This window comes from Thunnus thynnus, chromosome 12, assembly GCF_963924715.1.
Source record: "Thunnus thynnus chromosome 12, fThuThy2.1, whole genome shotgun sequence".
NCBI lineage: Eukaryota > Metazoa > Chordata > Actinopteri > Scombriformes > Scombridae > Thunnus > Thunnus thynnus.
Genome location: NC_089528.1, coordinates 32,949,780 through 32,963,619, shown reverse-complemented (window position 1 = coordinate 32,963,619; position 13,840 = coordinate 32,949,780).

The window sequence follows — 13,840 nt, the reverse complement described above, 5'->3', positions numbered from 1 at the left end:
GATGGAAGTGGGGAGATTGTTCCAAAGTCTGGGTGACAGGGCAGCAAAAGCACAGTCATCTTTGGTTTTTAGTTTGGCACATGGTACGGCCAACAGGTTTTGGTTGGAAGACCTAACTGACCGCATGGTAGTATACGGGCTTAGTAGCTCGGATACATAGGCAGGAGCTAAACCGTGTAAGGCCTTGTAAGTGATGAAGAGAATCTTGAAATCAATCCTGAGCTTCACTGGCAGCCGATGCAGTGAGGCTAAAACAGGAGTGATGTTGGATCTGCGGCCAGTCCTAGTTAATAGCCTCGCTGCTGCATTTTGTACAAGCTGAAGACGTGACAGGTCAGCTTGAGAGTTTATTCTTGGTATAGTGAGGAGACCTTTACTTGATGATCTCAGGGGTCTGTCTGCTGTGTATTCAGAGAGCATGTCAATGATGTAGGAGGGAGCTAGACTGTTCATAGCTTTAAAAACAATAAGAAGTATTTTAAAATCAATTCTTTCTGTTCACAGCTTTTGGTTTTGGTTAATACTCTGGCTGCAGCATTCTGAATAAGCTGGAGTTTATTACACGCTTGCTTTGCCAGTCCAGCAAAGAGTCCATCACAATAATCTAGTTGACTGGAAATGAATGCATGAACCAACTTTTCAGAATCTGACTGTGATAGGAAAGATGTAACTTTGGATATATTTCTAAGATGATAAAAAGCAGTCTTAGAGATATCGGATACGTGCTTCTGAAAGTTAAGATCAGCGTCCAAAATCACACCCAAGTTTTTGACATGCTCACAGGGTTTTACCAACAGGGGAGTTAACAAAGAGTGAATCTGGTGCCTCAAAGCCTTCAGACCTGCTATAAGAATCTCTGTTTTGTCCTCATTTAGTTGTAAGAAATTTTTGGCCATCCGATATTTGACATCAGTAAAGCACTGGATGAGATCATTCACTGGGTTAAGGTGGTTGGCAGAAACAGATATGTATAACCGTGTGTCATCAGCATAGGACTGATATGATATGTTGTGTTGTTGAATGATGGACCCAAGTGGGAGCATATACAGATTAAACAGTAGAGGACCAGGAACTGACCCTTGAGGGACTCCATATGGAACGCTGACTTCATCTGATTCAAAGTTACCAACAGAAACAGAGAAAGATCTACCAGTAAGGTAAGAAGAAAACCAGTTAAGAACAGTGCCTCTAAGACCTAAACAGTGTTCAAAGGTCTTAAGAAGAATTTCATGGTCAACTGTATCGAAGGCTGCGCTGAGGTGGAGAAGTACCAGAACATTTACACACTTCAACTCCTCCTTTTATTGAACAACAGCGCCATCAGGTGGACACTGACAACATGATTCACTGATCAAATGAAATCTTTATTTTTTTTTATCAAATCTTTATTTAAAATATTTCTTAACAAGAGTACAAACACTAATGTTCAGCCATTGAACATAATGTAACATCTCATTTGGAGTAACAATGAAACATATCACCCCACAGCAGAGCTTCCCCCAACCCTGTCTGCCCCCACATAACAATAAATAAATAAACCCAGGACCAGTGGAACAGTTAGTGTGGACTCATTGGATGATCAAGGATGACCACAGTGAGTGTGGATCAATACACAGCAGGCAGCAGAAGATCATGACAGATACAGGAATCACAACAGGCCTTTCAATGTCTCAGCAGCTGAGAGCCTCATATTCAAATTCACCTCTTTATCCCCGTTTATATCGTTTTTATCATTATAACATCAAGAAAAGAGAGAACCCATTGTCTGATGGTCAGAGTGTTTGGGGGCCTCCAACATACTGCAATCATTTTCTTAGCAGCTGTTAGACCTGAAAGCACTATACACTTCTGATGTTTAGGTTGGTTAGGTTAGTTAACAGGTTCAATCTCCTCATGATGAGCTGCTCTGGATAAGAGCGTCAGCTAAACAGCTGAAATGTAAATGTGATGTAAATGTTGAGAGTTCCTCAACAGATGATAAAGAGGAAGGGCCAATGATGTGAAGGCCCAGATCCATCAGAGTATCAATGTTCTTCCTCTCTCTCCTCCCCTCTCACTGCAGACATGAAACACTGGCTGAGAAACATCCTGATTCTGACTCTCTGGCTAGGTAACTCTTTAAAGCTGCTGATTGTTCTCCTTTAATCTATCATCTTTATTGATTCATCTCTTCCTCTGCATGTTCTGTTCTTCCCCAGAGTGTAAAGGACAAGACAGCGTGACCCAGCCAACAGGAGATGTCATTGCTGCTGAAGGAGACACAGTTACACTTGCTTGTACATTTGAGACCACTAGAGCAAGTCTCACTTTGTTCTGGTACAAACAAGAAGTAAATGATTTTCCAAAGTATATGCTGCTGCGTTTCATGTCTGGAGGAGGAGATAATGCTGCAGAGTTCCAGGAAGACAGATTTGATGCTACAGTTAAAGGGACATCAGTTCCTCTGAAGATCCAGAAGCTGCAGCTGTCTGACTCTGCTGTGTACTACTGTGCTCTGCAGCCCACAGTGACAGGAAACACCAAAACTCTGTACAAAAACATTTGGAGCAAAGACAACAGAATACTCCACAACATCCACTAGAGGGAGTCACACACTGTTAAACTTCAGTGGTTTCTTATCAAACAGTCTAGATTCTTTTCCCTCATGAGACACAGTCGTGATGAAGAGTTTTACAAATGAATGTCATTTGACATATGAGTCTCCTCCTACTGACTGCAGAGGTGGCTGCATGGCAGAGAGCTGTTTGATTCCAGCTGTGAACATCAGACCAAACACAACTCACAAAACCACTCAACACTTATTCAAACTCAACGTTGACTTACAGCACATTTCACTTGTGTAACCATGGAAACACTGGCTGTCATTTTACTGTTTTCAGCTCTTGTAGGTACGTATGTTTTTGTCATTGTGTGATATTTTCCAAATGATGGATATTTGACTCTGGAACAGAACTTTAATACAACATGTTTCCTTCACTAGGTAACACCTTGGAAGATGATTTCTATAGAAATCAGTCAAATGAACAGTTGATCAGTTTGTGTCCACAGAGTAACACTGTACAGTTGACATTTTCCACTGTCTTCTCCTCTCAGCCTCATGAACAATGTTAGTCTAATGGCTTCATTTTCTCTACTTTTTCCAGGACTAATAGCTGGAGACACAATCTCTCCTGTACGAGATGAAGTCAGTGGAAGAGAAGGAGAATCTGTCACACTCACATGTACCTATGATACAACTGAAACTCGTGTTTACCTTTACTGGTACAAACATCATTCTGACCTTCAGGCACCTCAATTTATACTCTTGAAAGGATCACTGGGCAAAAATCAATATATTCCTGATGGAAGATATGATTCCCAAACATCAGCTACATCAACTGAGCTGACCATACAGAGTCTAACCCTGGCAGACACAGCTCTCTACTACTGTGCTCTAGACACACAGTGATAGAAAGTGTAGAAGAGGCTGTACAAAAACCTGAACACAGATATCTGACTACTCTTCAAAGAGGAGGGAAGTGGTATTCAAACCACAGCTTCATATCAGATGGATTCTGCTAATTCCTGTTTTATCAGAGTCACTGTGGTTACAGCTGCTAATGAAACACTGTGGGAGGATTCACATGAGCAGCAAATCCACATCAATGACAAACCAGCTGGATGATGCTTCAAACACAAGACACCATCAAACATAAAGTCACATAAAACTGAAGTTACTCGTCGGGTTAAAAAGTGAATGTAATGAAAATATGAGAATGTTTGTTTCATACTGTCAGTTTTTATCATGAGCTGTTTCCACTAGACATTCAACAAGGGTGTCTGCTGCCTACACTGTTTGAACTACGAGTGTGAATGAGATATGGTCACTGACTTCATGTTGTCTTCAGGTATTTATAAATGGACACTGACTGACTGACTTCATCCTCTTTGTTCCCTGTTGGCCATCAGGCCACAATCAGCTCCTTCCATTGTTCACTATCCTTGACAACATGTTGAGCTTCACCCCAAATACACACTGAAGCATTAAAACTCTGAAATTACTGCTCATTTATATTTTCACACATCAAAAACTCATAGAGACTCACTCATAGCAGCAGAACAGCAACAGCAACAACAACAGTAGACACATGACTAGCAGCAACAAACAGCAACAGCTGGAGAAGGACAGAAGAAGGACGCCAACATGTCAGCATGGTCCGTGGGGTTTCCTGCAGATGAGAAAGCACAAAGAACTCTGGGGAAGAAGTCAATTTAGTAACATGCATTAATGGTAAAAGAATACATACAGATGGAGAAGAGGAGAGAGGAGCTCAGTGCATCAATGGAAGTCCCCCGGCAGTCTAGGCCTATAGCAGCATAACTAAGGGCTGATCCAAGGCGAGTCTGGTCGGCCCTAACTATAAGCTTTATCAAAAAGGAAAGTTTTAAGCATACTCTTAAACATAGAGAGGGTGTCTGCCCCCTGGATTGAATCTGGAAGATGGTTCCACAAGAGAGGAGTCTGATAGCTGAAGGCTCTGCCTCCCATTCTACATTTGACTGTAGGAACCACCAGTACCACTGATAATAATGAGTTGCAATAATCCAGCCTAGAGGTAACAAATGCATGGACTATTTTTTCTGCATCTTGTTGACAGGATGTGCCTGATTTTTGCAGTATTATGTAAGTGAAAAAAGGCAGTCCTTGAAATTTGTTTTATGTGGGAGTTAAAGGACTTATCAACAACTCCACCATCTTTGCATTTGACTTCTTTCAAGGGAGGCAAGACAATCAAGCCTTAGAGAACAGTGACTCTGAAAGAGCCGTGGTACAAACTCATTCTCAGGTCACTTGAAACTGTTCAGATTAAAAATATTAAAGGAACAGCAGCAAGTCCTCAAAAATGAACCTTTTATATGTTCAGGAACAAAGTGAGTCTGCAGCAGATGTAAAACATTCATTTATTCTCAGTTTACTTGCAGTTTTTATCACAAAAACAAATAAAGAGGCAGCAGCAGGTTTAAAAGATTCAGGGTCTGATCTTACACCTGACGCAAAGCGACGCCAAGCGTGACGCAAGTGTCTTTGTTAGTTTAAGACCGACGCAGTTGTTATTTTCCCGTCCAGCGCCCACATTGTTTAAATAGCAAATGCACTTGTTCTCATCTGTCTGAGCAGCCATGTTGGCCTTAAAATGAGGTTTGGTCATTGTTGGCTCATTGGTATCTTAAGGAAGTGGAAAGTGAATGTGTGATTGACCAACAAAAACCTGGTCTGACGTCAATGGCGCAGTGTTTCACTGTCATTTTAAGGTTGCATTATCAAGATAGTAATATGCGCCTACATAAGCGGCAACACAAGGAACATACAATCTGCTTTTTACACACACAAGATTATAAATAAAAGGATTACAATGTGAAATGATGGAAGAAATTATTTGACCAAAAAGTATTTAAACAGACTCATCAGGTTGAGGGTTTCTGTCAAGACCCAGAAAACAGATTTCAACAAGGGATCAGACATGGATTGACTTTCCTGATACATCAATACATGAGGACATGAGGAACACATGAGGAAATAAATGAGGTGAAAATAAAGATTAAACTAAGGAGAGAAAGAAGTCTAGACAGCTTCTAGCTGCTGCCAGCAGCAGGATCAGCACCTTGGACAGCTGATCAAGCAAGCTTTCTTTTTGGAAATTCAACATGGTTCATTAGATATCTAATCAGTTTGCTAATATTATGTGTGTGTGTTTTTAAGTTTTGGGCAGTAAGACTGAGTGACATGTGACAGGAATGTGATTACTTTATTTCACTACCTTAAAGTGTAAGGGTTTCCAATGTTACACTCAGTAATTACATTACACTCACTAAGCTCAGTAACACTCTGTTACTTTGACTCTTTGGGAGTTCAACTTGTTTGCGTCTCACCTGCAGTTAGATGTAGAATAGATATCAGTTTTGTCTGAGTGTTCAGTGGAAGGACTGGTTCACAGTGTGTTACCATGGTGCAGGATATGCACGTTAGTTAAAATACTCTACATACAGTTCAATAGTCAGAATATATATTTAGAGATACAGCAAACGCTCCCTCAGCTTTTGTTTTTTAGAGAATATGTATGTATGTAAACATGAATATTAAGAAAAGTGCCCCACAATGTGTTATACGAGATTCCTTGTTTGCTTCATGCAAAGATTAGAGACTCTAATTATTCACCAGTTTAATATATTTTGGAGATGTATGGAGAACAATGACTTATTAACTGGGGTTTATCTGTGTGGGCTTCAAACATTTAAACAGATACATAAATATACACTCACCGGCACACCTTGCTAGTACTGGTTTGGACCCCCTTTTGCCTCCAGAACTGTCTAAATACTGTGTGGCGTAAATTCAACAAGGTGCTGGACACATTCCTCCGAGATTTTGGTCCATATTTACATGATAGCGTCACACAGTTGCTGCAGATTTGTTGGCTGCACATCCATGATGCCAATCTCCTGTTCCACCACATCCCAAAGGTGCTCAAATGAGATCTGACTGAGATCTGGTGACTGTGGAGGCCATCTGAGTACAGTGAACTCATTGTCATGTTGAAGAAACCAGTTTGAGATGATTTGAGCTTTGTGACATTGGCTGCTGGAAGTATAGCCATTAGAAGATGGTATACTGTGGTCATAAAGGGATGGACACAGTCAGCAGCAATACTCAGGTAGACTGTGGCCTTTAAATGATGCTCAAAGGGGCCCAAAGTGTGCCAAGAAAATATCCCCCACACCATTACACCACCACTAGCAGCCTGAATACAATATAATATAATACAAGGCAGGATGGATCCATACTTTCATATTGTTTACGCCAAATTCTGAATGTTGCAGCAGGAATGGAGACTCGTCAGACCAGGCAACATTTTTCTCTCTTCTCATCCTCTGTTCTCCAATTTTGGTGAGCCTGTGTTAATTGTAGGCTCAGTTTCCTGTTCTTACAGGAGGGACAGCCAGTGTGGTCTTCTGCTGCTGTAGCCCATCTGCTTCAAGGTTCAACATGTTGTGTGTTCAGAGATGCTCTTCTGCATACCTCGGTTGTAACGAGTGGTTATTTGAGTTAATGTTGCCTTTCTATCAGCTCCAAGCAGTCTGGCCATTTTCTTATGACCTCTGCCATCAACAAGGCATTTTCATGCAGAGAACTGCTGCTCACTTGATATTTCCTCTTTTTCGAACCTTCCTCTGTAAACTCTAGAGATGGTTGTGTGTGAAAATCCCAGTAGATCACCAGTTCCTGAGTTACTCAGACCAGCCTGTCTGGCACCAACAATCATGCTACATTCAAAGTCATTTGAATCACCTTTCTTCCCCATTCTGATGTTTGATTTGAACTTCAGCAGATCATTTTGACCATGTCTACAAGCCTAAATGCACTGAGTTGCTGACACGTGATTGGCTGACTAAACATTTGTGTTAACGAGCAGTTGAACAGGTTTACCTAATAAAGTGGCCGGTGAATGTATATAGAGACAGATGTAGAGGTCTTGTCTTGGTGCTTATAACATTGGCATGAGAGGAGGAATAGGTGGAGGGAGGGGCGACTCACAGAAGAAGAGAACAGAAGAAGACCCCCGTTGTCAGAGGCAGTCGATACCTGAACCACTAAACACAGATACTGTCTGTCAGATGTTGTCACTGCATTGTTGTGATATTTTGTTGTTTTTTGTGACCGTACTAAAAGGGAGGTGAAACAATACAGGAATAATAAATGTCTTTAACAATGTGAGAAACTTGTGGAGCAGATAATCTGATTTTAACTTTGTGTTTAACATCAAGTTATCTCTTCCTTTAGGTGTCAGCTATGAAGAACTCACTCCACTAGAGGGAGTCACACACTGTTAAACTTCAGTGGTTTGTTACCAAACAGTCGAGATTCTTTTCACTGGTGAGAAAAATGAAAGAACAATGAAGGCAGAAAGATAGAAGAATGATGTAGACTGTCCTGATAGCTATGAAGTATGGTTCACATCAATGAGAGAGTATCACACAGTAACTCTTCTGACAACAACACTAACAGCTGAGAGGCTCCCACCAAGGGTCCACTTTCTCCTCACTGCTGTTTTATCCTAAAGGACTCAATCAATATACAACACAGTCATTAACTCCATGTGGTAAAATTGTCAGCTGTCAATCAGTGTAATGCTATTAGCTATGAGCTAATCAGTATAATGTGATATGAAAAGCACATTGAACACATTATTAGTCAGAGCTGTGAGAGCAGGCAGGAGGAGATTAAGGGAGGAGCAAAACTGTCACTGAAGTACAGAAAGACACAAACTTTCACTGTGGTGTTTCATACTAAACAACACAGACAGTTTCTTCTTATCTTCAAGATGGTGTCAATGCAATTAAGTCTGTTTTCAACTTTGTTTCTCGTCACACTAACAGGTAGGTGACACACTTAATATTTACTTCTATTGATGTTTGATTGAAAACTGAACATGAAGTTGTATGTATTCATGTTATGAGTCTTTGACAACATGTTATAACAGAGTTATCTCTTCCTTTAGGTGTCAGCTGTCAAGAACTCACTCCAGTCAACAATGAAGAGAACAGTTTAGAAGGCAGCACTGTTACTCTGTCCTACAACTACTCCAAACAAGCTGCTGACAATGATCATTTCTTATGGTATCGACAATATCCAGGAAAACCTCCAGAGTTCCTCATTTTCCATTTCGGTTCAGGAGATGCAATATCAGATCCAGTACCTAGACTGTCTTTTAAAGTGAGTGCAGATAAAACCCAAATGGATCTGCAGATCTCCTCTGCTGCAGTGTCTGACTCTGCTGTGTACTACTGTGCTCTGCGGCCCACAGTGACAGGAAACACCAAAACTCTGTACAAAAACCTTTGGAGCAAAGACAACAGAATACTCCACAACATCCACTAGAGGGAGTCACACACTGTTAAACTTCAGTGGTTTCTTATCAAACAGTCTAGATTCTCTTCCCTCATGAGAAACAGTTGTGATGAAGAGTTTTACAAATGAATGTCATTTGACATATGAGTCTCCTCCTACTGACTGCAGAGGTGGCTGCATGGCAGAGAGCTGTTTGATTCCAGCTGTGAACATCAGACCAAACACAACTCACAAAACCACTCAACACTTATTCAAACTCAACATTCACTTACAGCACATTTCACTTGTGTAACCATGGAAACACTGGCTGTCATTTTACTGTTTTCAGCTCTTGTAGGTACGTATGTTTTTGTCATTGTGTGATATTTTCCAAATGATGGATATTTGACTCTGGAACAGAACTTTAATAGAACATGTTTCCTTCACTAGGTAACACCTTGGAAGATGATTTCTATAGAAATCAGTCAAATGAACAGTTGATCAGTTTGTGTCCACAGAGTAACACTGTACAGTTGACATTTTCCACTGTCTTCTCCTCTCAGCCTCATGAACAATGTTAGTCTAATGGCTTCATTTTCTCTACTTTTTCCAGGACTAATAGCTGGAGACACAATCTCTCCTGTAAAAGAACAAGTCAGTGGAAGAGAAGGAGAATCTGTCACACTCACATGTACCTATGAGACGAGTTATCCAGGTGTTGACCTTTACTGGTACAAACATCATTCTGACCTTCAGGCACCTCAGTTTATACTCAGGAAAGGAGGAGGATCAGTGAGTGGTGAATATATTCCTGATAATCGATATAAATCCCAAACATCATATACATCAACTGAGCTGACCATACAGAGTCTAACCCTGGCAGACACAGCTCTCTACTACTGTGCTCTAGACACACAGTGATAGAAAGTGTAGAAGAGGCTGTACAAAAACCTGAACACAGATATCTGACTACTCTTCAAAGAGGAGGGAAGTGGTATTCAAACCACAGCTTCATATCAGATGGATTCTGCTAATTCCTGTTTTATCAGAGTCACTGTGGTTACAGCTGCTAATGAAACACTGTGGGAGGATTCACATGAGCAGCAAATCCACATCAATGACAAACCAGCTGGATGATGCTTCAAACACAAGACACCATCAAACATAAAGTGACATAAAACTGTGTGTTGAACAAAAACCTGAAGTTACTCGTCGGGTTAAAAAGTGAATGTAATGAAAATATGAGAATGTTTGTTTCATACTGTCAGTTTTTATCATGAGCTGTTTCCATTAGACATTCAACAAGGGTGTCTGCTGCCTCCACTGTTTGAACTACGAGTCAAGTCAAATTAAATAAACTGTTATGTATATAGCACATTTCACACAACAGGCATAAACTCATTGTGCTTAAAAACAAAAGCAAAACAAAACAAAAGAAAGTAAAGATCATACATGACAAAAACCTATAACATTACATTAACATTACATATATAAAATATAAGATAAAACATAAAATAAGGAGATGTTACATATATAAAAACATATAAGACAACATATAAACTTAGAAGGTAAGAAGGTATTGCAATAAGAGAATAGGGTGAGAAGGTATTATTATTATCATTATTAAAAAGAAATAACAATAATAATACTGATTATAAAATGAAGGTTTTACCCTTTAAACTAACTAAAAGCTTGTGAAAAAAGATGTTTTTAGTCTGCTTTTAAAGGAAGACACTGTTGTAACAGACCTGAGTTCATGTGGTAGAGAATTCCAGAGAGTAGGACCATAATGACTGAAGGCACCATGAGCTGATTAAGTAAGTAAGTAAAACTTTATTTATATAGCACCTTTTTTAACACAGGTTACAAAGTGCTTTACAGTAACGTTGTGACACAAAGAAAATAGGACACAAAAACCATGAAAGACACATTCAAGAACACATACAGACATCTCACACATACGAACACAGCAAGCATACAGTCATCACCCAGAGCACACACTTGAATTTATCAAATGTTATGAGAAAGCCATTTTAAAAAAAGGAGGTTTTTAGGTGTTTTTTGAAACAGTCAACAGATTCAGCTGATCTGATGGAAGTGGGGAGATTGTTCCAAAGTCTGGGTGCCAGGGCAGCAAAAGCACAGTCACCTTTGGTTTTTAGTTTGGCACGTGGTACGGCCAACAGGTTTTGGTTGGAAGACCTAACTGACCGCATGGTGGTATACGGGCTTAGTAGCTCGGATACATAGGCAGGAGCTAAACCGTGTAAGGCCTTGTAAGTGATGAAGAGAATCTTGAAATCAATCCTGAGCTTCACTGGCAGCCGATGCAGTGAGGCTAAAACAGGAGTGATGTGGGATCTGCGGCCAGTCCTAGTTAATAGCCTCGCTGCTGCATTTTCTACAAGCTGAAGACGTGACAGGTCAGCTTGAGAGTTTATTCTTGGTATAGTGAGGAGACCTTTACTTGATGATCTCAGGGGTCCGTCTGCTGTGTATTCAGAGAGCATGTCAATGACGTAGGAGGGAGCTAGACTGTTCATAGCTTCAAAAACAATAAGAAGTATTTTAAAATCAATTCTTTCTGTTCACAGCTTTTGGTTTTGGTTAATACTCTGGCTGCAGCATTCTGAATAAGCTGGAGTTTATTACACGCTTGCTTTGCCAGTCCAGCAAAGAGTCCATCACAATAATCTAGTTGACTGGAAATTAATGCATGAACCAACTTTTCAGAATCTGACTGTGATAGGAAAGATCTAACTTTGGATATATTTCTAAGATGATAAAAAGCAGTCTTAGAGATATCGGATACGTGCTTCTGAAAGTTAAGATCAGCGTCCAAAATCACACCCAAGTTTTTGACATGCTCACAGGGTTTTACCAACAGGGGAGTTAACAAAGAGTGAATCTGGTGCCTCAAAGCCTTCAGACCTGCTAAAAGAATCTCTGTTTTGTCCTCATTTAGCTGTACAAGATTTTTGGCCATCCAATATGTGACATCAGTAAAGCACTGGATGAGATCATTCACTGGGTTAAGGTGGTTGGCAGAAACAGATATGTATAACTGTGTATTGTTGAATGATGAACCCAAGTGGGAGCATATACAGATTAAACAGTAGAGGACCAGGAACTGACCCTTGAGGGACTCCATATGGAACGCTGACTTCATCTGATTCAAAGTTACCAACAGAAACAGAGAAAGATCTACCAGTAAGATATGAAGAAAACCAGTTAAGAACAGTGCGTCTAAGGCCTAAACAGTGTTCAAAGAATTTCATGGTCAACTGTATCGAAGGCTGCGCTGAGGTGGAGAAGTACCAGAACAGAAACTTTATGGTTGTCAGAACTAATTTTAAGATCATTCACAACTCTGACCAGGGCAGTTTCTGTACTGTGGTTAACTCTAAAACCAGACTGGTAAACCTCAAATAAATTGTTATATGACAGATATATGTGTAATTGTTGATATACAACCTTTTCAAGAAACAATTGTGAACGAGATACGGTCACTGACTCCATGTTGTCTTCAGGTATTGTTTAATACTTAACTAGAATAACTGTGACCTTCTATCAGCAACACTCTCAGCAGACCACAGCAGGAGGACGAGCCGGAGAACATTAAAGCTTCATGAAGAAACACAAATGATGCTGCACATGAAAATCTGACATTCCAACAGGACCCAGTTATATTGTTGTGTTGTGATATGTCTGTTTAAACTCATGTGCAAAGGAGTGCAAAAAAGTAGTAAATCCTGAATACATTTTAATAAGCTGAATAAAATATTGGTTGTTTTGCTAAAATGAACATTCTCAGGAACAAGTGAATGAAAAGAAAAAAGACAAAACGTGAGTTATGGGGAAAAATTGGAGTCAAAACAAAAAACATCTTTAATTGTTTGCTGGATGTTTGTGTGGATCATCAGAGTTTCCAGAGTTGAAGGTAGAGGAAGAGTAACTGAGAGAAGTGAAAATACAGATCTAAGAGGAGACGGAGAGATTCAGGGAGGAGCTAAGCTGTTACTGAACTATAGAAGAGAGACGAACTTCCATATTCAGCAGAGTTCAATACACAAACCACAAACATTACCTTCATTCAACATGCTGGCATTGAATAGCTCTGTATTTGTATTGCTGTTTCTCTGCATTTTAGCAGGTATGTTTGATTTATCCATTAAATATTTTAATGTTTTCTAAATGTAATTCATTTATTGAGACTTTGACAACATGTTATAACAGAGTTATCTCTTCCTTTAGGTGTCAGCTGTCAAGAACTCACTCCAGTCAACAATGAAGAGAACAGTTTAGAAGGCAGCACTGTTACTCTGTCCTACAAATACTCCAAAGCTGCTGCAGCTAATGAATATTTCTTCTGGTATCAACAATATCCAGGAAAACCGCCAGAGTTCCTCATCTCTCATTATGAAACACAACTAGAAAAGAATTTAACAAACTCGAGGTTATCTGTTAAAGTGACTGAGGGTCGAACCCAAATGCATCTGCAGATCTCCTCTGCTGCAGTGTCTGACTCTGCTGTGTACTACTGTGCTCTGCAGCCCACAGTGACAGGAAACACCAAAACTCTGTACAAAAACCTTTGGAGCAAAGACAACAGAATACTCCACAACATCCACTAGAGGGAGTCACACACTGTTAAACTTCAGTGGTTTGAATCTTCACATATTTGACTCAGCCCTACAAAAGACTTATCTGTATCCAACATGTGTGAAACCTGGATTATGATGGTGACTGCAGCATCAGTGTCATTTCCACAGTTGAATCAAAGAAGTGTAACAGAAGGGATGAATGGGTCCGACTCTTTCTCTCTTGATAAGGATTCCTGTCTCTCAGCTCAGAGTATCTGCTGATGCAGAGTACTGATCCCATAGCAGTGCTCTCTTTCTCCCACATTCAAATCTGTGCACCCCACTGCTTGAAACTCATTGGAACAACTTCAACATGAGGTCTCATGAGGTC